This window comes from Euprymna scolopes, chromosome 7 (assembly GCF_053919585.1).
Source record: "Euprymna scolopes isolate OS-2025 chromosome 7, ASM5391958v1, whole genome shotgun sequence".
Taxonomy (NCBI): domain Eukaryota; kingdom Metazoa; phylum Mollusca; class Cephalopoda; order Sepiida; family Sepiolidae; genus Euprymna; species Euprymna scolopes.
In genome coordinates, this window is record NC_136488.1 from 161,594,949 (window position 1) to 161,618,348 (window position 23,400).

Consider the following 23,400-nt stretch of genomic DNA (forward strand, 5'->3'; position numbering starts at 1 on the left):
ATTGCTCTAGAAGTGAAGCTTCTTTCTCTCTCTCCTTGTTCCATATCACTAAGGTTTAACAGTTCCATTTTAATGGGATAGAAACTTTGAAAGATGATAGTAAAAATAACGCCGGCAATAATTATAGCATTGCTATTTTATCAAAAGAAATAACCCTTTGAAGTTGTCATTTTAATTTCATTTTTTTTTTCTGCCTTTTAAGTTTTTGAATTTCATTTTAACAAATTGACTAATTTTGTTTTCATGATGACATGCAAAAAAAGATACTAAACTAATTGTGAACGAATATCTAATAAATTAAAAAGAAAACGATAAAAATTATAATTGCTATTATGTTAATGCCATGCATTCATTTTTTTATTTGAAAGATCTTTTACTCACTTATTCGAAAAAAAAAAAAAAAAAAAAAAAAAAAAAAAGGCCATGGAAACTCCTTTTCCATTTAAATTTGTCAACAAAACATTTGGGACGTATGGGGGTAGCATAAAAAAAGGAAAAAGAAATGTTTAAGAAAATGATTGACAATGTTGCGTTATTGAATAATCAGTTCTTAGACCTAATTAAAAAAAAATACAGGAAAAAATGTATGTACCCGTCACGGAATGGGAAAGTCATATTCCAAAAATCACATAATTTAGCAGTTTAAAAAAAAATTTTTTTTTTTTTAAAGAAAATCATTTTTAAACGATTTAAAGCAACAAATGTGAAATCGGTAGCATTACACAGCTGATCTAGCAAGTTTGAATTATCTACCCTTGTTTTTTTTTTTTCCAAGATTGCAACTTAAAACGGTTCCATTTTGCTTACTCTTAAAATTTGAATTTCATAGTTAAAAATAAAACTACTTTATCAATTTAGATGATTTTTGGATTATGATAGCTTCGGTGTGTAAGTACGTTATAAAGATTTTTCTGAATTTATAATTAGGTTGGATTCTAAATAAGAACCGAATAATCTCTGTAAATGTCCATTTTATTAATATCTCACTAGTTAGGCAATTATTAACTTAAGTCATCACTTAAAGGCCAAAAACCAATTGAGAATATGTGTTAACAAGATGAATTGATTGTTAGTTGAATGCTAAATAGAAAAACAAAGTTTGATTGTTTATTGGTATCGTTTATGATCAGTATTTATTGACATTGTATTTGAAGATTGCCATATTGTAGTTTATAGGGAAGCAGTTCCATGGTAATTTGTTCCATTGACAGAACGTTCTTGGAAAGAAACTCTGCTCATTGAAATTCTACTTGATGCTAAGCACACAGAGGGGGGGGGGCAAACCTTTATTGTAATTGCGATAGAAGACAATTCTGGTGAAAGCCTTACAAAGAGGAACCAGAAATTAGAGCTCAGTCGAGCACCTTCCATAAAAATGATAGAGTAGAGAAAAACAAGCAACGTGTCTTCCATGATAGATAAAGACAATCTAATTTATGAGAAAAAAAAAAAAAAAAAAAATGGGAGCAACTACATGTGCTCTTTCAAATATAATTGATTCTTATGACAGAATTTCAACATTTTCAAACCTCAGGTCGCATTAATGCGCTTGTTATTATGTTGGATTTTAGACACGTTTGTTTATGATTTTCTCACTGATTATGACGGATAACTTAGATAATACGCCGTCTTGAAAAGTCACTTTTTCTTTTCTAGCCATTAAATGAAAAGTTTCAAATATATTCCTATAAGTTTTAAATTTATGGCTGAAAATTTTTCGAGTTGAAATGATTCTATTTTTTATATTTTGAATAGAAAAATAGGTTCAACTACATTATAGTAGCGAAATTCGAAATTTTTAGTATTGAATTTCAAGGCAAACTAATGGTCTCTACTTGATCGTCATGTTACAGTAATGAACATATCCAAAAATTACGAAAAACGATGAGGTAGAAAAAAAATTATTAAATAAAATATTTTTAATGAAAATTAGCAAAAGTAAAATGTTTGGCTAAAAAAAACACAGAAGAGTTCCAAAGGGAAGTAAATAGAGCATAACTATTGCCAATTTTTAAAAAATAAATTGTGTTACTTCCCTTGTTTTTAACATAAATGAGTTACTTATTAGATTACGAGTTTCCAAAGAAATATGAGTATTTTTTACAATAAAGATACAAAATTTGTGTATTCATTCTTTTTGTGGACTGTTCTCATCTTCACGATTGTTGTTGTTTCACCACGTTTCGGCCAACTCCTCCTCTGGTCTTCTTCAGATGGTTAAGACAGTTCTGAAGAATGCCTTACAAGGAGAAACCAGAACTTTAGTTGGACAAAACGTGGTGAGAAAACAACTATAAGAAGGTAGTAATTAATGGGGATACAGTTACAAGACTCAACATTCTTATCCCATCGTGATTAATCACTTGGAGAAGGCCAAAACATGAGTTGGCCGAAACATGGTGAAAGATGAGGATAACAGCGGAAAAAAAAAAGAATGAATACTCAAATTATGAAGCCTCATCTCAAAGGATTCCCAAAATTATTGTTATTTGATGTTTTTATTGACAGTAAGAGGACATCTCAGAGTAAATTCTTTTGTTTCCTCTAAATTTGACTAATTGAAAACAAAATATTGAACAAGATCAAATATAAGAACTTGTATTAACAATCGATTGTAAATACGTTTTCTTAGGATAGGGATCAATATTTGCCCTCTTTGACAGCCAAAGCAGATTTTTATGCATCGTTTATTTTTCTAGCTATTCTCATTGGAATAAGGTGAATTTGAAGTTTATAAGATTTCTTGTGACTACATAAATTAAACTTCGTTTCAAAATATTTATGATTAAAACGGGGATTAATTTAATTTTCAACTCTGACAATGCAAAATTGAAACTAGCTGTGTTCTTTGAATCATTTAAGAAATGTTATTTCTTTTAAAAACATTTAGCAAAATTGTTTTGAACACGGATCTACTTTAATAGACCGTGCAAGCAATAGTTTATTCCCCCATAATCCATAATACTAGATTTTAGAATTCCCTTTCTGTTTCCTGCTTCAGCTGTACTAACCTTCAGAAGTTTAAATGTAATGTGAACAGACATCTCTCTACTCAACTCCCCTCAGACTCCTGTTAAACATGATCCCAAATAGTAGCTTCTTGCATTGGGGTGAAAATGAGTTTAAAAAAAAAAAAAAAAATTTTAATGCTAAAACCTTTTTTTTTTTTTTTGGTGTGTGATATCAATCCCATGAATATATTAAACCAAGTTGTAAATATCTATCTTAATAATTGATTGTGTATTTTATAAGTAATTCTAAAACGAGACGTTTTCACTCTTACAGAAATGGTAGAAATTCTATTCTTGTTCAATCCCCAAGTCTCTATCACATGATCAAGCCAACCAACTGGCTATTTGTTTCCTATAGGGTTGGCTGACCCTAAGGCCATCTCCCATCAATCATGCCATCTAAGCTAGTTTATTTCACTTGGAAATCGCACCACTGCTAAATAATATGCAACATTGTATGGCACAATCAAATTGACTCATCAGGTTTTGCTAGATCATCAAAGTTAAGCAACATTAAAACCAGCCAATGAAAGATGGGTGACCAGTTGAGAATATCAGGAGGACGTCAACACTTCCCTGTAAAAACCTAACATTGACATCTCCCTTATCTAGGATATACATGCAACTTGGGACGGCTTGTGAGCTCAATATTTATTCTCTCCAGAACATTCTATTAAAATATTTGTAAAACAGACACAGAGATGCAACATTGCGGTGATGGGATAGGAGGTTGGGCTTAGTTGACAAACTGGAACCTATTAGATTGAAAACTCTTTTTGTAGAGGTACAGGATACTCTCGGGTGTGAGTAGTCTACTAGCTCGATAGAAGGAACTCCCCTTCTTTTGAGCAGCTTTCGCAATGTCCTCAATGTATTTGTTCCAGTTCATATTGTCCGCAAATGTTAGGCCGAGGAGTTTGAAGGAAGAATTTTCAGGTAGGGCGTTGTCATGGATATAGGCGGTTGGAGAGCTTTCCAAATATACTGACACTATTACTCATAATGTTCATAATATTACATCTATTTACTAATCATTATCGTGTATGAATCCCGAAGTTTCTATTGTTAGCATTGGTTTCCCCAATATTTTTCTAGTCAGAGTTATTTCTAGAAAGACATTGTTGCAATATTTTTGAACTCTAATGGGGGTATTATCCCGCACAGTCGGGAGATTCTATTTATAAATGATGCTGCTAGGAACTGACGAATCAAATTAATTCATGTGCTGCTACCACCTAGGACTTGTGTAGAACAATTAACCATTGGAAACTGTCCTGTCTACCGAGAATCAGTCACCTCCAGGACTTGTGTAGAACACCTAACCATCGAAAACTGTTCTGAAACTAAACATAGCTTACAACTCTAGAGACATACTTATGGAAAGGGACCACGTGAAGGTTGCCAACATCCTTAGTGAAGGTGGTATTTGTGGAATGAACCGGATTTGAACTCTGGACACCCAGGTCATACGTCCATGTTGCTAACCACTGCACCACCGTCAGTTTTTTTTTTTTTTTTTTTTTTTTTTTTTTTTTTTTTACACAGTGATCACCACTTATCAAGGCCCGGAAGCCACTCAGGGATAAGGGTTATTGCAAGTACATTACGTTAGTGAGGAGATTTGCTGATATGTTTACTTAAGGGGGCGGTTCATTAGGAATTTGTTAACATTAGACTTGAAGACATCCAAGTTGTAGTCCGGAGGGAAGCAGGCAGACGGAACAGAGTTCCACAGGCGTGCAGATCTAAGAAAGAAGCTTTGTTCATGGAATCCGCGTTTTGATTCAGGCACAGATATAGAGTGGGGGAAATTTTTCACAGTGGATTCAGCTAGACGGGTGTTTTTCGTGAAAGATTGGCGAGGGGGGACCAGGGATTGGAGTTCAGACGAGCACCTGCCATGAAAATAACGATAAAACAAGGATAGGCTCGCAACGTCTCTTCTGTGGGAGAGGGGTTGCAGGGTAGAGAAGAGGGCATCCCCCACTTAGCCACGAAGTCTATTTTGTACTCTGTCAAGGCATGATAGGCTGTTTTTGGCAGCTCCTGCCCAGATATGGCAACAGTATTCCATCCTTGGACATACTTGGCTTTTATATAGATAGAGAATTGCATCAGTAGTGAGATATCTTCTGGAGCGGTAGAAGGATCCCACCATCTTTCCAGCGACCTTGGCAACAGACTTGATGTACGTGTTCCATTTCAGATCAGGAGTAAAGGTCAAACCCAGAAGCTTGTCAAAACACGGGGCCTCACCCAGACGAGAGCCATCCATCACAATTGATGCCAGATGGGGATCAGAGCGTTGATGATGTAAGGATAGGAGCTTGGTTTTGGATGCATTAAAGGTAACTAGCCACATCTTCCCCCACTGAACCACGCGCTCGAGATCAGAGGAGAGAGAATCAGAGAGAACTTTGTCATTTACAGCCTTTGATGTGTTGCCGTAGATGGTCGTGTCATCAGCATAGATGTCAACGAATGATTTAAGTATGTGTTTGGGGAGGTCATTGATGTAGATCAGGAAGAGAGTTGGGCCCAAGATTGACCCCTGAGGGACCTCAGCATTTATATTGCAGGCATCCGATTTTTGTCCATCTACCACTACTCTTATGAGCCTATCAGAGAGAAATGATTTAATAATTGAGAAAACATTTCCAGTTATACCGTAGCTGGAAATCTTGTGAAGTAGACCCTTATGCCATACCTTGTTGAAGGCCTTTGATATGTCAAGAGCAATTGCCCTAGAAAGGAAGCCTTTGTCAAGAGATTCACTAATCCTGTGGGATATAACCGTCAGCACATCTGCGGTAGATCTTGCAGAGCGGAAACCATATTGTGTGTCACTAAGAAGGTTATTCCTGCTGAGGTGGTTGACTATTTCTCTATTTAATATTGATTCCAGCAACTTACTCATAACACAGAGGAGACTTATTGGTCTGTACTGAGAGGGAGATGACTTATCACCTGAATTCTTAAATACAGGGCAAACTGATGAGGTCTTCCAGGGGGTCGGAAAGCACTTCTCCTTAAGGCAGCGCTTAAATAGTTTCGTAAGTATGGGAGCAAGTTCTGGTTGAAGCTTTTTTAACACTATAATTGGGATGCCATCAGGGCCAGTTGCTTTACTGGAATCTAGGTTTTTTATTAGCTTGGCGACCTCATGCACGGATATTTGTATGTTACCTAGCTTGTTCTGTGTTATAGGAGGAAATATGGGGAGTTGATGGCCTTCGTCGCATAGAGTAGAATTACTAATGAAGAAATGTTAATATCTTTGTGCATGGGTTTATGATTGTACGAATTGACTTATTGAATTGGCTCTGCTAGGTTCAAATGAAATTATCGATACCATCACACGTTTTTGGGTGGGGGTGGGGTTCAAATCCTTTTTATCAGCTATGGGTTAAATAGTTAGTCAATTTATCAATCATTTCCAAAATATACAGCATAATCACGTTGACACGCCGTTCTCGTTAGATTACCGAAGTTCAGCAACGTTGAGCCTGGTCATCACCAAATGAGTGACTATTTCGGAATATCAAGCACTGTATGTAGGAGGGTGTCGACACCTCCCTGCAAGAACTGCAAAAACCTAACATCGTCGTGTCCCTTAACTGGTATATACATGCAACTGTGACCACTTGTGAATTTACCATGAAACTTCCTTCTAGGTTTTAACCCGTGAATAACCACTGACAAACACAATCATTTCCAAAAGGTAATAGTGAAACATAATGGTTTGGCTTCAGATAACCCTGTGTTAACTAAACCAAACCAAACCTTCGCATCTCTATAGATTTATTTAAAATAAGTTCTATAAAAACTTCTATTGATATTATTTCTGGCCTGTAAAAGAAAGTTTCTTGCCCAGAGTTCCCTCTATATTAAAAAAAAAAGAAAAAAAAAGTGTCAAATGTACATTCTCGTGACGAACTGAAACTATCATATTCCAAAAATCATGTAAATTGATCAAGTAGTTTTATTTTTAAATAAGAAAATCGAAATTGGAGTTTCTAAGGAGTGGTTGTCTTGCCTGATATTTTAGAAAAAAAAAAAAATCCAGAAACAAACGAAGATAACTCCACACTTCATATTTACTAGATTTGTGTTGTAATGCCTACAAATTCCCATTAATTGTTTAAAAATTATTTTCTTAGTAAAAATAAAACTATTTGATCAATTTATGTGATTTTTGGAATATGATATTTTTGTTACATTACCGGCACATACATCATACAGATTTTTCTTTTATTTTTGGTTAATATAGAAATATAGGAATAGGGGAATTCTAGACAAGAAATAAAATACGTCTGTATGTATGTATATATATATATATATATATATATATATATATATATATATATCTAATATATAAAAGGCTATATGTCTGTCTGTCTCCATATTTTCAAACTCTATCTCTTCCGAAACTAAAAGTTGCAGAGCGGTGCTAGGGACCTCAAAAGATTGGACTTTTTACAGACCATTCTTTTTTGTAGATACGTGCAAAATGCATAAACATTTTGACCCCTCCCTTTACTTAAAAATTCACCAAAAATCAAGAAATTAACTAACTTTAATAAAATTTTCAGTATCTATCAAATAATGATCACGGAATATAATGAACTCATTATTTTTATTTAAATCTTAGTGGAAATGTATTTTGTTTAAACAAAAAATACATTTATTTATGGTTTTTAGTAGTAAATAAAAACGCATGAATTTATTTTTGCCTTTTTTATAAAAATAAAGCATCGTAAATTATAACAATTAAAAGTTATTTAATTTTTACAGGAACATTACGAAAAAAGCCCCTAAAGTCCGTATTAATGAATTCCATATAACTCGAAGAAAAATTAATTACTCGAACTACCGATATTATCATTGAATTAAGCATTGTTTATTTAATATTTTCACGCAAAAAAATTATAATTGCAAAAAACATTTCTTTTTTTTTTTTTTTTTTTTTTAAATTATGGTTTCGCATGATTTTTATATGTAAGATTCTAATATTTTCCTTCTTTGCCTGAATTTGAAACTTTTGGCGTAACATAATTTTTATATAATCTTGAAAAATAAAAAAAAATTAAAAATAATTAAATTAAAAAATCGTAAAAATCATACAAACGTTTACGATAGGAGTGTACGGCTGGAGGGGGGGACACCTACCTCTGTTTAACAACCTAACGTCATTTTCAGACAGCCTTTCGACTGCCTAAGATTTTGGGTTTCTGTCTTATCCATTTTTAGAGACTTCAGTTTTGTTGACATTCTGCCAATTGGGTGACCACTAGAGACCGTAAAGGTCAAATCTTTTAAATTTTGATCCCTAGACAGCCACATTTACGGTCAAAAACCGATTAAAAAAAAACTTGCCTCATGTCTGAATGCACTTTATGTAAAATTTCAAATGTTTAGACCAAAAATTGGCTGAGTAGGTAGAGATTGCAGAGGTCAAATATTTTTAACTTTGACCCCAATTTTGACATTTATTGTTTTGGGCTCAAATCAAATTAAAGTTTGATCCATGTCCAAGTAACCTACATTTAAAATTTCAAGTGTTTAGACCCAAAATTGGTGGAGGAGTTTGGTAGAGTTTTCAAAGGTCAAATTATCAAATTTCTGGCTGAAAACCGATTAAAAAGAGTTTTCCAAATCTCAATACCTCTTATGTTAAATCTCGAGTCTGTAGACTGAAAATACACACACACACACACACACACACACACACACACACACACACACACTTTTATAAATATATAGATTATAATGCCGTTTGAGGAGGAGGAGGAGGCATCAAACAGTAAATCTGAATTTTTTAGCCGATTTTTAAAGCCAATACTTGCATGTTTCTTAGTGTAAGAAATGAGACAAGCAAGGAAACAAACTAAAGATAGTTTTGCTGGAATTTTTCTTGAAACAAACTTCCTCATATACAAATTAGGTGGGTGTATATGTTTATATATTTGTATCTACAGAATCTAATGAAATAATTCACTGATCATTATGAACCTAGAAGCAAAGCTGCTAAGTGCAAGAAGGTCATAATGTGGGCTATATTTAGTTTCTTAGTTTTATGCAGAGAGGGTGAAAACAGTTGATATAAATTAAGATACCTCCGATTAACGATGAAACATGGAAAATTTTGTGTAGCTTAATTGCTATATATATTTTCAAAAACCTATCTAGCCCTACTTGCATATTGAGCACTGAAGTAAATACTGAAAATAGATATATAAAATTATGTGTATGAATATATATATATATATATGATTCATTTACCTTATTTTATTTTTGTGTCGGTGGGATATCTATATATTAATACCATAGTACCTTTAACATATGTGTCACAGTTTCCAGATTATAAATTATTCGATCGGGAGATCCTATTTATTAAATAGGAGAATAGGTGATAACATACTACAGACATTAAATTAGTTTATAGAAATGTTTGTAGTATGTTATCAACTTCTATCCTTCTTTTTAATAAATAGGAGCTCCCGACCACCAAGGATGCAATGAAAAAAGTCACTTTTGGGCCGCATGTGAAACTAAAATACACATTCTTGGTTTTCTGGCTAGGATCCAAGCATAGTATCAGTTGTGTCTAACGATGATATATTGATATTGTGGGGTTTCTGTTTGCGCCGTGCATGGAAATGTCACAGACTATTATAAGGATATTAGAAATAAACCATAATAACCAGATATATTCTGACACTACATTAACCAGATTATTTAGATGAATATTTTTTACAGTTTTAACAAAAGAGCTACAGCAATATGGTGGGGGTCTCCATTCATGCTGAACGTCCACAGAATGCCCAGCAGCAATATATTATATATGAAAGATGCCACCGTGGAATTTCCACGGGTCCCTTTAGTCTGTATAAATCTACTGAAAAAAATGAATAAACCTTTTAAAATCCATAGTTATGATTATCCAAATTTTTAACTTGATAGAAGTCATCAGGATATTGAAGATATCTTTTGAACAAACTTGTACTGACTTGCAGGTCGAATTAAAAAACACACACACAAAAAAAAAAACAAAAAGAAAACGCACATACACATGCGCGCTTTGAATTTCTATGTCTCTTGTGTGTTTATTTAGGTGTGGATGTGAAGCTTTTTCTTTTAGCTAAAAAGATTTTTCAAGAATAAAAATCATTTTCTGTGAATATTGTTAGATGCCAACTCTCAACGGCTGTCGAATACATTCATTAAGTTCCTCCATCTCCCAGCTAGATTCCACTGATAACTGAAACCTTCTCGTGGAGAATTCTAACGATTCTTTGATTACATCCGGACACTTGGAGATGTCATTGGGATGCTGGGGAAGGGGCTTGAAAGCGGGGGGGGGGACAATCACTTGTGTGTGGCATTTAAATTATTGCTTTATTACATTGTCTACAGAAAAGAACAATTATGTTTTTATGACAGCTGGATCTCAAGAATTAACAGGAATGCGAGTGCCTTCTTTGACTCAGTGGGACAATATGGAAATGGTTTTGTGCACAATTAAATCCATAAGTATATTCGGTGCTTATTAAGTTTTAGCCCAATATTAAAAATTTCTTGTAAAAGGAAAATAAACAAAATGGCACAAAAATTTTATCATTTACTTATATTTTGAGTTTTAAAAAAGACAGTACACCAAAAATTACACAAATGCATTAAGTATTTTCTTTTTAAACAAGAAAAACATATTTTAAAAACGAACTATCTTGTCTGCCATGATCTGCTTACATTAGTTCAACAACCAAGGGAGATAATTCAGAACATTCATAATGCTGATTAGAAATCGTTTAGTGATCAAATTTTATTTTATAAAAACAAAAATACTGGATGAATTTGAAAATAGGAGGTAAAGCCATTTTCTTTTTTTTTTAACCTAACAGTTATGTACATGAAGTTTTTGTGCAATTATATTTTTTTTTAATATTGGGCCAAAACTGAATAAGCATCTTATGTTTATATGAGGTGATGTGTAAACACACGTCACCATAGATTTTTTAAAATTATTTGTATACATACTAATATTGGGAGGATTAATTCGAATCAGGAATCATAAAAATCCAAACTTTTTGGTATATCAGAATCATTGGAATTGGTAAAAAAATTTTTGATGGCAAAAATGATTGTTTTGGTTTTGTTTTTTGTTTTGTTTTTTTTTTTTTTTGTTTTTACATGGGGGTCACCACTTATCAAGGCCCGAAGGCCACTCAGGGATAAGGGTTATTGCGTGTACAGTAATCAATGAGATAGTATTGTAGTAATCATTAAAAACTTGATTTTCTATTGCTGGTGCTGATGGTAAATATGTATTGATTTTAACTGATAAATTTAAAATCTATAGCTCACCTCCTCTAAGTGTATTTTGATATTTGTGAAAATCTATTCACATATTACATGCGTTTCTGTAGCAATCTGAAAAAGAAAAAAAAAACCCTCTAAAGCTAAAGATTTTAAAAGAATCATGAATTTAAGACGGAACTGGTAATTGTATCGCAATCGGAAAAATAGTGGAATCGTCCCATCACTAATAAATACTATCAGTATAAGTAATATAGGTACGTGTATATGTGTGGGTGGATGCAATTGTATTAATATATACATGGTCGTTATTCCTTTTTCGAATATGATTATTTCTTTTCCGTTTTCAAATAGGAGTAAGCCTGATTTCTGAAAAACATAAGCTGACAAATTGCATAGGGCTCTTGGTCAAGATCAAAGTGTAGTATCTGTTCTTCAGATGCTGCAGTTCCAGTTCTTGTTCTCTTTCGGTGGAGGATCAGTCCTTCACGACTGAGACAATTTTTTATTTTTGTACCTTTTCTCCACGTTAAAAAACGACCCTGGTGTCTAACTCTGTCCCGTGGGGAGGCATAGTAAATAGGTATAATCTGAATCTGTAACAGAAATTTCTTTATTCATATATTTAGCAACTTCGGTAAGGTTGTTTGTGTACTATCCAAACAGTATAGGGGGCAAACCTTAATTTATTTCTCCAATAAAAAATATAGCAAAATTTGCCATGAACAAGCCTAGAAATAGAATTTTCAAGAGGATTCATGTACAGATAGATTTTGCAGTCGAGACAATCAGAAAACCTTTTAATCTAAACATACAGGCCAGTTTACCATGATGAAGGACCTGATGAGCATAGAAACTGCTCTCATTTTCCTCTCAAATCTGTCAATATGACAAAAATTTCCCAGATAGCTCAAGTCACATGATCAAAAACTGAGAACATTCTCAAATTATCATTCTATCCCAAAATATTCTTTTATTTTCTTAAAAGCTAAAATCTTTTCTCATTTTTTATATGACATATAACTTGCCTTTCGTAACATTTATTTGTTGTATATTTATTTTTCACACCCTTTTATTTATTTTTTTGCTTTGTTGGTTATTCTGAAAATCACCGTTTTTATTCTCGTTCCAATTTCGCCCTCTAATATAGTCAGAAGAAACTGAAAATTTCAAACTCCATGAATTTAGTATCTTATATATATTGTGTAAATTTGATTAAAATCGTATATATGTATTTGAAATTTTAAAGGGTTTTCTCTCCATAGGGACGGGGCACATAGAAAAAGGGTATGTATGTAGGAATTCAGGTCTATTGTTTTCCCCCAAAATTTTGTATACATGATTTAAATTCCGTCAAAATAGGATAAATTTGAAGTTTTTTGGGAACTTCGTCTCTCCTTCAGGTGGGAACTTCACAATCTGGAACAACTTCCATTGTTTTCTCCAGAAATTGTTATGTGAATACTTTCAGTTTTATGTAGATTTTCTAACTTTTCTATGGGGAAAACACACACACACACACATACACACATTCTTTAACATAACATAATGGCAAGAAAAAAAAATCTGACAAAGGAGTATAATGCGAAATATATTAATTTTAAACAAATACTTGTTTATTTTCATAATATTGCGTTGTGATTCAACTTTCAAATGTATTTCATACATATTTCAATTTAAAATTCAAATCCTATCAACGCTTCTAACATGGAAAACACTATCCTGAATATATATGGCAGTTAAGCTACATTCCGCATTTCATCCTCGTGAGAATTCATCAGGCTAATGCAAAGAGTTGTGATTATTGCGAATTTTTATATAAACACATGGTATTGAGTTTGCTATTTAGCCAATCAACGGTTACAACTAAGAAGCTGATTAGCTAAGTAGCAAATTCAATACCATGTGTTTATATAAAAATGCACGATAACCACAACTCTTTGCATAAGCCTGACGAATTCTCACTAGGATAAAATGTGGAATATTCTGTGTAGCTTAATTTCCATATATATATATTTTCATAACTTACTACCTGGTTCTACTTATGTTTTGAGCGCTGTTGAAGTAAATACTGAAAATGTACGCATAAAATTATATCATTATTAATTTATGTGATAAAATGAAATAGTAATATATATGAATCAATACAATCTATATTTTTATTTACAAAATACATGTATAAATAAATATTAATATTATTTGAATAATATCCAATAATACAATCTATATAAACTTACAAATTTTTATTTACAAAATAAATGTATAAATAAATATTAATATTATTTGAATAATATCCAATAATACAAAAAACTTGCTAAAATTACAAATAAAATGTAAATTTTAATTTATAAATTCCAAACTATTTTTTTTTAAATAACTTAATTGAATTATGATTAAGTGCAAATATTGTTTTTGTTTATTAAATTGGCAGTTTAATTAAAAAAATGTTCTATCAATATAAATATCTTAGAGAAGATTAAAAATTTAATTAAGATATGTTTATTTGGTCGGTTGATCATTCTTGTTAAAACTCTACAAAGAAAATAACTTTAATTTTTTTTACTTATTTCTTTTGTAATCTGAATTAAGTTTTTTTGTTTGTTTGTTTGTTTGTTTGAATTTTGTGAAGAATGATGTCCAGACAAAATAGACACGGATTGTTTTTCTGTTTTTCTTTGCAAATGTTTGTAAATTGCCTGCAAACTGTTGACTGAAACAGACGCAAGTGAATGTCAAAACAAAAGTCTGTAATGAAGAAAAGGAAATTCTTTGAACTGACAAGTTTTCCCCACTTGAAATGCTAATCTTCATCAACTCGTGTTCACAATGATGTGTTTATTTGTACGATGGTTTTCCATTTTTTTTCTCAGTATACGATCTTAAGTTTCTTTGTTCAGTTTCGCCATTTTTTTTTAAACCAAACTATAATAATAATAATAACAACAATTAGCTGGTCACTCGGCGTTGCCCGGTTGTACAACATGCTTAAACATATTTTAATTTATACAGATTGCGTATGTATTATTATAGAATCAGTCCTCTATTGATTATCATATATTACGAGGAATAATTTGCCCAGTGGACTAATTCGATAAAAAATAATAATGATAATGTTGTTCATCAAATTCTGTTTGTGTTTACAATATCACGTCAGCTGATATACGGGCTTGACTATGAATGTCCTGGAAAACTCACTTCTGATTAATGTTTAGCTTTAAAATATGCAAACGAAGAAATGATTTGCTGTGACTTCAAATGGTATCTCTTTTATCGTAAATTGAACTCATTAATAAGAACAAATTTAAATAAAATTGTGAGGTACACTTGAGCTTGAACAGGGCACCATTCAATCTGTAATCGAATGCTCTACAACTCTACTAGATCTCCAGATGATAATTTTTTTTTTTTTTTAACAAATGATTTGGTGATATTTTATTATTTCCCTTGGCCGGTGTAACATAAAATATTTCCCTGTAAAAATTATTTTTTATCTATAAGAGAGAAAAGACTATTTTTATGATCAGATTTTTTTCAATTCTTATCGAGTGAATTTCTGTAAAAAACATATCTAAGAACATTGCCAGACATATAAATTACCTTTGTGTGAAATTTGCAAAAGATAGGCTCAGCTGTTTTGGGACATATGAGGAAGGAATTCTCTCTCTCTCTCTCTCTCTATCTCTCTTTCTCTCTGTCTGTCTGTCTCTCTCTCTCTCTCACACACAGTCACTTTTATATAAGAGTGGAGATAATAATAATAATAATAATAATAATAATAATAATAATAATACCACCACCACAGTTGTGAAGGGGTAAGGAACATGGGAATACCAAGGTTAGAAAGTACTAACCCGACCTCCATTGGATGAGTGCAAAGAAGACTCTGACCATAAGGAGGCTTGCTGCCACCCAAATTCCAATGAAGACCAATGATTGTTGACAGTGAGAAGTCAATGGCAAGCGGCTGTTGTGATAGCACAAGGTCATTTGCAAAGGTTATTAGAATTATATGAAGAGTACTAGATATCTGGGAAGATTTATTGTCAACCAGACTCCAGGGAACACCGCCGATTGTCTTCAATGCCATAATCTTTGATGATGGGCTGTGTGATAAACTAGTGAATACAAATAATCATCATCATCGGTTACTAATGGAGATTTGGTATCTGTCTGAAGCTAAAAATATATTTTTAATTTTTGCTGCTTTTTGAATGCTCAATTCTGTTTACTAGTAATGCAGATATGATACGTGTCAGAAGCCGTAACTACTCTATTATTTCTATTTTATGATAATATAATGCTCAATTCAGTGTGGGCAGTTGTACTATTTGCTTTGTGATCGTTATACTATCATCTCAGCTTCTCCATTTTTAGGTCAAGAGATGGGGTACTGTGTTCTGTTGCCATATTACCATCTTCTCAAGTATTATCTTCTCCTTGGAGAAGCAGAGGGTGCATGCGCCAACAAGAAATTGTCACAATTGGTTGTTCATTAACAAAATCAACACTAATATGTATTAGCAAAAATTAATATGTATTAGCAAAAATATGCGACTGGAGGGAGCATTTGTTTTTTTGCTAATAATAAAATAATATAATAAATAATATAATAAATAAAATAATATAATAATTGAAATAATATAATAATTGAAATAATATAATAATTGAAATAATATAATAATTGAAATAATATAATAATTGAAATAATTAAAATAATATAATAATTAAAGTAATATAATAATATAATAATGTAATAATAAATGAAGTAATATAATTAAAATAATATAATAATATAATAAAATGATATAATAAAATGATATAATAAAATAATATATAATGATATAATAATGTAATAAATAAAATAATATAATGATAAAATAATATAATAAAATAATATAATAATGTAATATAATAATGTAATAATAAATATAATGTAATAATAAAATCATAAAATGATAAAATAATAAAATAATATAAAATATAATAATAAAATATAATAATAAAATATAATAAAATAATATAATAATAAAATAATATAATAATAAAATAATATAATAATAAAATAATATAATAATAAAATAATATAATAATTAAATAATAGAAATAAGACAATAATTATAATAATTAAAATGATAAAATAATATAATAAAATAATAAAATGATAAAATAATATAATAAAATATAATATAATAAAATATAATAATAATAAAATAGTAGTAATAAGGCAATAAAATAATTATAATAATTAAAATAATATAAAAAAAAAAGTAATAATTAAAATAATATAATAATAATTAATAATATCAAAATGGCACCTTTCTTTTAGTCTCCATATTCTGCTGTCTTGAGAGAAAAAAAAAATCTGGCTTCTCATTTCGGACAATTCAATGTTCGATATTTGAAAATTTACATTTATTATAGTTTTCACAATAAACTGAACGCAAGTATTTACCAGCACAGGTGACAAAAGCATCTCCCCCAATGCTCCAGCACAAGTCCGTATGGGGGTTGTTTGTGTATTATCCTTATAATCAAAGGATTCATAATCATTATTTTATGTTTTTAAATGAAGCCTTTTATTAATTATTGTTATTCTTTGTGTGCACTATTGATTTTATTCATAAATTCAATTCCCATTTATTTGAAAGTTATTTATCTCCCTCTCTCGGTAGGATAATGTGACAGAAGGGTTCAAAAGCGAGATTGAAAAACCAGAACCCTAGAGGAAGAGCAATCTGTCCTGGAAAAGATGTATGAGCGGCCTCGTTGTCATTCTCTGGTTGGGGTGCTGCAGGCGATTAGCAATGAACTAACTCCTTCTCAAGGGTGAACCACCTAGAACTGCATAGAACTAACAACATACCGTAGTCAACAGGGAAAAGGGTCGTTTCAAAAATAATCTAGACTCTTTGGTGCCGAGGGAAGAATCCCTAAATGTTTTGAAAAATGCTAATTATATTATTGGTGGCACTATTCAATAGATGAAAAAAATTAGTACACTTACATAAATAGATAAAATGGTAGGCTGCTTAGTCAAACCAAAAAAAGATTTTCTAGTCAGAACTTTATAGTCGTTATAACGAAACGATATTTACCTTAGACAGGCAGAACCAGCTTCAGCTGAAAGAGGAAATTTCAAGGGAATATCAAATTCACAAACAGTCCCAAGTCACATGTATATCCCTGTCAGGGAAAGTGACAAGTTAGGGTTTTGCAGTTCTTGCAGGGAAATGTCAAGTGCCTGATATTCTCAAACGATCACCCATCTGATAGTGATCGGACTCAACATTGCTTAACTTCGGTGATCTAACGAGGACTATTGTGTCAATGTGATTATGCCGTATATATTAATGTATATTGTACTTTGGGATAATTGCGCCAAATCCGGGGGTAATTGTGCCAACTAAAAAAAGTGCTCTTTATATGCGTGGTTGCCAAAGGAGCACTTTTAGATAGTTGGCGGAATTACCCCAAAGTATAATAGTGTATGTCTAAAGAGTGTAAGATAGTAAAACCATGTTCTTTGTAATTGCCATTTGATTATGAAAGTATGTATAAGAATGACTACAATCAGATGTGAACAACGCATGACAGTATGTATTATTTGGATTATTCACGTGTTGCTAGGAAGGATTGAATCTTCAACCTACAGAAGACTCACTTAGAAATGTAACTCAACATCTTTATCTGTTTTGCCACAGGTTTAGTGACTAAAATATTGTACAAAAAAAAAAAAAAAAAAACACCCAAGAGGCAAATAGTCTGAAGAATACAAATACGTTATTTTTCATCTAAAAAAAATAGCAGGGATTCATTTTATGTCTCCCCCCCACACCCACCAAAAAATAAAAACAAACAAAAAAAGCAACTAAACTATCATAAAACCTTAAGAGTTACACAGTGAATATCTTATCAAACAACGGTTCGATTCTCGTAGTAAGTCTGTTGTCATTTTTTTTACTTGCTTAGGCTAATCAACATAATTTTATAGTTATAACTTCTTTCATGAGAGTATCAACTCAAGATGGTTTTTTTTTTTTTTTTTTTTTTTTTTTTGTTTTTTAATAAGAAAAATTCTTTATAACGTTACCTGGGCAAAAATGTAGCATATAGCTATTAAAACTTCTATTTTCCTTTCTTTCTCCTTCTACCATTTCCCTTCCCTCTCCTTAACCACCTCTTTATCTTTCTGCCCAACCCATTCCTCTCTTTAGATTGACGCGAGCGCGCACGCACGTATACACACACACACACACACACACACACACACACACACACACACACACACACACACACACACACTGAATAAGGAAAGTAACTCCTTGATTAAAAAAATTCAGTGACTTTAGTACATCAATTTGCTGAAAAAGCGCTCCCTAGACCAAATCTGCGTCGGTCAAAGAATGATTTTTCCCCCCTCTAAATTCTAGATGTTCTTCACTGGTACAACACCAATAAAATTATACCAACTTTGTGGGTCTTTGTTTTGTTATTTTTATTTTTAAGCAAAACACACACACATACACACAACTGCCCTTCATATATTAATATTCTATTGGTTAGTGGCATATTTATTTTTTTTTGTTTGTTTTAAGGGAATCATCTTGTATCTGAACACTCTCTTCAAGCATAATTTAATTTAAATCGTCGAGAATTGTAATACGAAATTGTAAAAATTGGCTCAATTGTCTGTGAACTTGATTTAGATCTTTCTATGATTTATGTGTCTACAAGATTGACATATTTTTGGTCTGTTGTGTTGGTACAGGATATGACCCCCCCCCCCCATCTTTTCTAAAGCTTATTTTTATCAAATTTATTCTTGCTAAATTGTTCTTTTCTAACCATTATAACTCTTTTGTCTTTTCCCGTTCCACACTCCTTTTTTTGTTGGACAGACTCCATAATGACGAATGTAAAAATTCCAATAAAGTTCTTACCCGCTCCCCCCCCCATTTAAAATTCCCAACGATTTTTCCTTTTATTGCATTTTGTATTTTAATATTTTGAGGTCAGACGACGACAACAGCAGCAAAAGGACAAGTTTCTAAGCAATTTTTGGAGTGGGAGTAGGTTGTGGGGATTTCAAATCTAAATCCCAAATTAAATTCCCTGCTGTCACTCAAACCTGTTTTCTTTTCGCTTTCCCATCATTTCTTTTTTTCTGTAATTAAAAAATAATTTTTTAGAAATGTTCTCATTCTTTCCTCAATTTTCTAAACTGCCCACGGTTATATTGCTCCAAAAACCTCGGTTCAAATATCCCCATTGTTAAAAAAATAAAATGAGTGTATGATTTGATAAATTCTTTGGGAAAAATTGACAAAAGAATTTGATTTGGGTGTAAATTGTTTTTTTGTTTGTTTTTTTTTGGGGGGGGGGGTTACGTCACATTTTTAAATATCCAGGTAGGAAAGTTAAAGAAGGATGAGATTTTGATGAAATGTTGATCTATATATTAAATACGATAGCATGTGTATTTTGTGTCATGCTTACATCTTTTTTCTTCCGAGTGACTGCCGTTTAATTGTTATGACTAAGGCTATGACAACAGCATATTCTTTTCATCGTTTTGACTCTCGAGTATATATCCGACACAGTTAGACACAATTAATCAACCGAGGATCACATCACTCTACATAAAAGCATATATGATATCAATGGATGTATACCTTAGAATCAAAACAAAGAAAAGAATACGCTGTTGTCATATCCCTAGTTATGACCTCCCATTTCTTGTTATAAATAATTTTACTTAGAATTCTTCATAAATTTTGGTTAAGGTTTCTATTATAGCTGAAGAAACTCAAGATATATATGTGTGTATTTTTTTTCATAAGTTTTTATTTCGGCTTCAATTCAAGTTGATACATCCAAGTCATATGGATATATATATATATATATATATATTTTTTTTTTAAATCAACTTTATAATATACAAGAATCGATAAAAAATTGACTCTGTAATAATCTATACGAAATCTGCATAAATTAAAATATCATATTTAAGTGTATTTTATGACCGTACTACGCCGGGCGTTCCTGCTAGTTTAGATAAATACTTTTGCAGTTTTAACAAAAGAACTACAATTGGCATTTTGGCCAAGATCAAAGTGTAGTATCTGTTCTTTATATGCGGCACTTAAGATGATTTGTACCAGTCAGTGGAGGGGAAACTCTCTATACTGGGACAATTATTATTTTTGGTAACCAGAGTGCCCCCTTTTTGCCTACTTTTAGGGGAGCTGGTTTTTACCTCACATTAAAAACGGCCTTGTGCCTAATTTGCTCAGTGGGGGAGCAAATAAATACCATCTGTTCTTTATATGCGGCACTTCCATTTCTCGTTCTTTCAGTGGAGGAGACATCCTTCGCGACTGACACAATTTTTATTTTTGTACCTTTTCTCCACGTTAAAAAAACGACCCTGCTGTCTAACTCTGTCCCGTGGGGAGGCATAGTAAATAGCTACAATAATATCAGGGCGTCTCCATTTACGCTGAACATCCACAGAATGCTAACGTCAATACATTACATATGAATGAGTCCTCTTTGGAATTTCCACAGGTACCGCTAGTATCAATAATAATATGAACAACTCTGGCCTACCCAATGTTTCCCAGGATGCTGGAAAAGAAAATGGCTTAGTGGGGGATGCCCTTTTCTCTACCCTGCAACCTCTCTCCCACAGAAGAGATGTTGCGAGCCTATCCTTGTTTTATCGTTATTTCCATGGCAGGTGCTCGTCTGAACTCCAATCTCTGGTCCCCCCTCGCCAATCTTTCACGAAAAACACCCGTCTAGCTGAATCCACTGTGAAATTTTTCCCCACTCTATATCTGTGCCTAAATCAAAACGCGGATTCCATAAACAAAGCTTCTTTCTTAGAACTGCACGCCTGTGTAACTCTGTTCCGTCTGCCTGCTTCCCACCCGACTAAAACTTGGATGTCTTCAAGTCCAACGTTAACAAATTCCTAATGAACCGCCCCCTTAAGTAAACACTTCATAAAATCTCCACACTAACGTAATGTACTTGCAATAACCCTTATCCCTGAGTGGCTTCCGGGCCTTGATAAGTCGTGATCACTGTGTAAAAAAAAAAAAAAAATTTAAAGTGTTTGCAACATCGTTCTTTGAAAACTTGGGTCGTTCAAACTTAGAAAAAAGAAAGATGAGTATTTGATTTTGTCTTTCTTTTTGAGCTGATGACAATTAGAAATAATTGTTTTTCAATCCACCCTTTCTTTCGCTCAACCTCTCTATCTCCCTATCCGATTCGAGAAAAAAATTTCTTTTATGACAACTTAAATTGAAGCGTGAATATGCAAATACATTCCAAATCATTTCAATGGATTCTGTCTTGAAGGCATTTAAAATAGAACAAGTAATGAAAATATAAAAATAAAATTAAAAAAACTCTTTCAAATAATAATTATAATAGATTAATAATTATTATTAAAAGCATATCAAAACGATGATTATAATAAACGAATTTTTTAGTATCCTTTTAGTATTTTTGTTACAAGATCATAATACCAAATATATCTTTAATTTTGTTAATTTTTTTTTTTATCCTTAAAAAATATATTACAACCAACCATTAAATACAAATAATGTCATGTGTTTGGATAGTTTTCTGTGTTGTTTTTACATTTAGAGAAAATCTCCCCTCACTCTATGATAAATACCAATGTGTGTTTATATATTCCAATAAAGCCCCTTCCCCAATTTAAAATTCGCAACGATTTTTTCATTTTAATACGGTTTTTATTTTAATATTTTGAGGTCAGACGACAACAGCAGCAAAAAATAAGTTTCTAAGTAATTGTTGGGGTGGTGGCTATATATATATATATATATATATATATATATATATATATATATATATATATATATATACATATACAGGGTGTCCGTAAAGTTACTATGCAGACACCCTGTAATATATTAACAGTACAGTAAGATATTGTATTAAAATATTTATTTGTAACAAAAGAAATAAAAAGAAATAACACCTTTATGTTTATAAAAATCTCAGAAAATACACGTGTTACATCTAAAAAGACTGTAACAATCAAGGCAAACAATTTCTATGACAAATATTCAAATTGGAGGCCTTCAGCTCCAGTACATTCTCTAATTCATTTGCGCTCTTCCAAAGGCTTGCGTGGCATGCTTGATTAAATAAACCTGTAAAAAAAAAATATTAACTATTAATACAAATATAATACAATAAAACAATAAGACTGTATAGTAACTTTACGGACACCCTGTGTGTATATATATATATATATATATATATATATATATATATATATATATATATCCATATCCATATCCATCCTGTCACGGAACCATTTTCAAGTGATGAGAGGAAACAAGAAAGCAAGCTGAAATAAAGTATGTGTGTGTGAACAGAAATGATTATAAATATTTATATATGAGAAATCCAGTTACTGGCATAATTCTGATTGTATATGAATATGTTAGTGATATTTCTTTTTTGTTTTTTTATGGAAATCGCTTCAGACACGGCATGAAGTCACTTGATGTAAAGAGTACCGAACAAAAAAATTTTACTAAAAAATGTAGATATTGATATATTATGAAGTTGAGTTTAGCAAATATTACTGGAAGAACCAGTCATAAACATCCAAATAACGGAAATTACTGAAAAATGAATGATTGCATTATTACAAGCCGAAATCAACCGAATGACATGTTTATCTCTTGACAAGAGGGGGGGGGACAAAAAAACTGTGTGTAATATTGAAATGAAACTGGAGTGATACGGTAAAAGTTGTTGTCCAAAAAAAAAACAAAAAAAACAACACAACAGCTTTATATTTAAAATTTTACTGATAAAAATCAATTCAAGTAACTTAATTATGTAGTAGAGCTGACATCTAGTCAATGTAGCCGTCGTCAGCCTCAATCACGACTCTGTACGGGTCCAGAACTGGGTGCATGCTTTTTCCACAAGTGCCGGTAAAAGCTCGTCGAATACTTGATGGATGGCGCCGATCAGGTTGGCTTTGGTAATATTCTTGACGTTTGACCAAACGAAGCAG

At 31.9% G+C, this 23,400-nt stretch overlaps 1 protein-coding gene across 2 annotated transcripts in view; it reads left to right on the forward strand.

Annotated features, from left to right (window-relative positions):
• LOC145280220 (VWFA and cache domain-containing protein 1-like) overlaps positions 1 to 23,400 on the forward strand; it is a 335,274-nt gene that overhangs the window by 14,287 nt on the left and 297,587 nt on the right. The window lies entirely within an intron of this gene.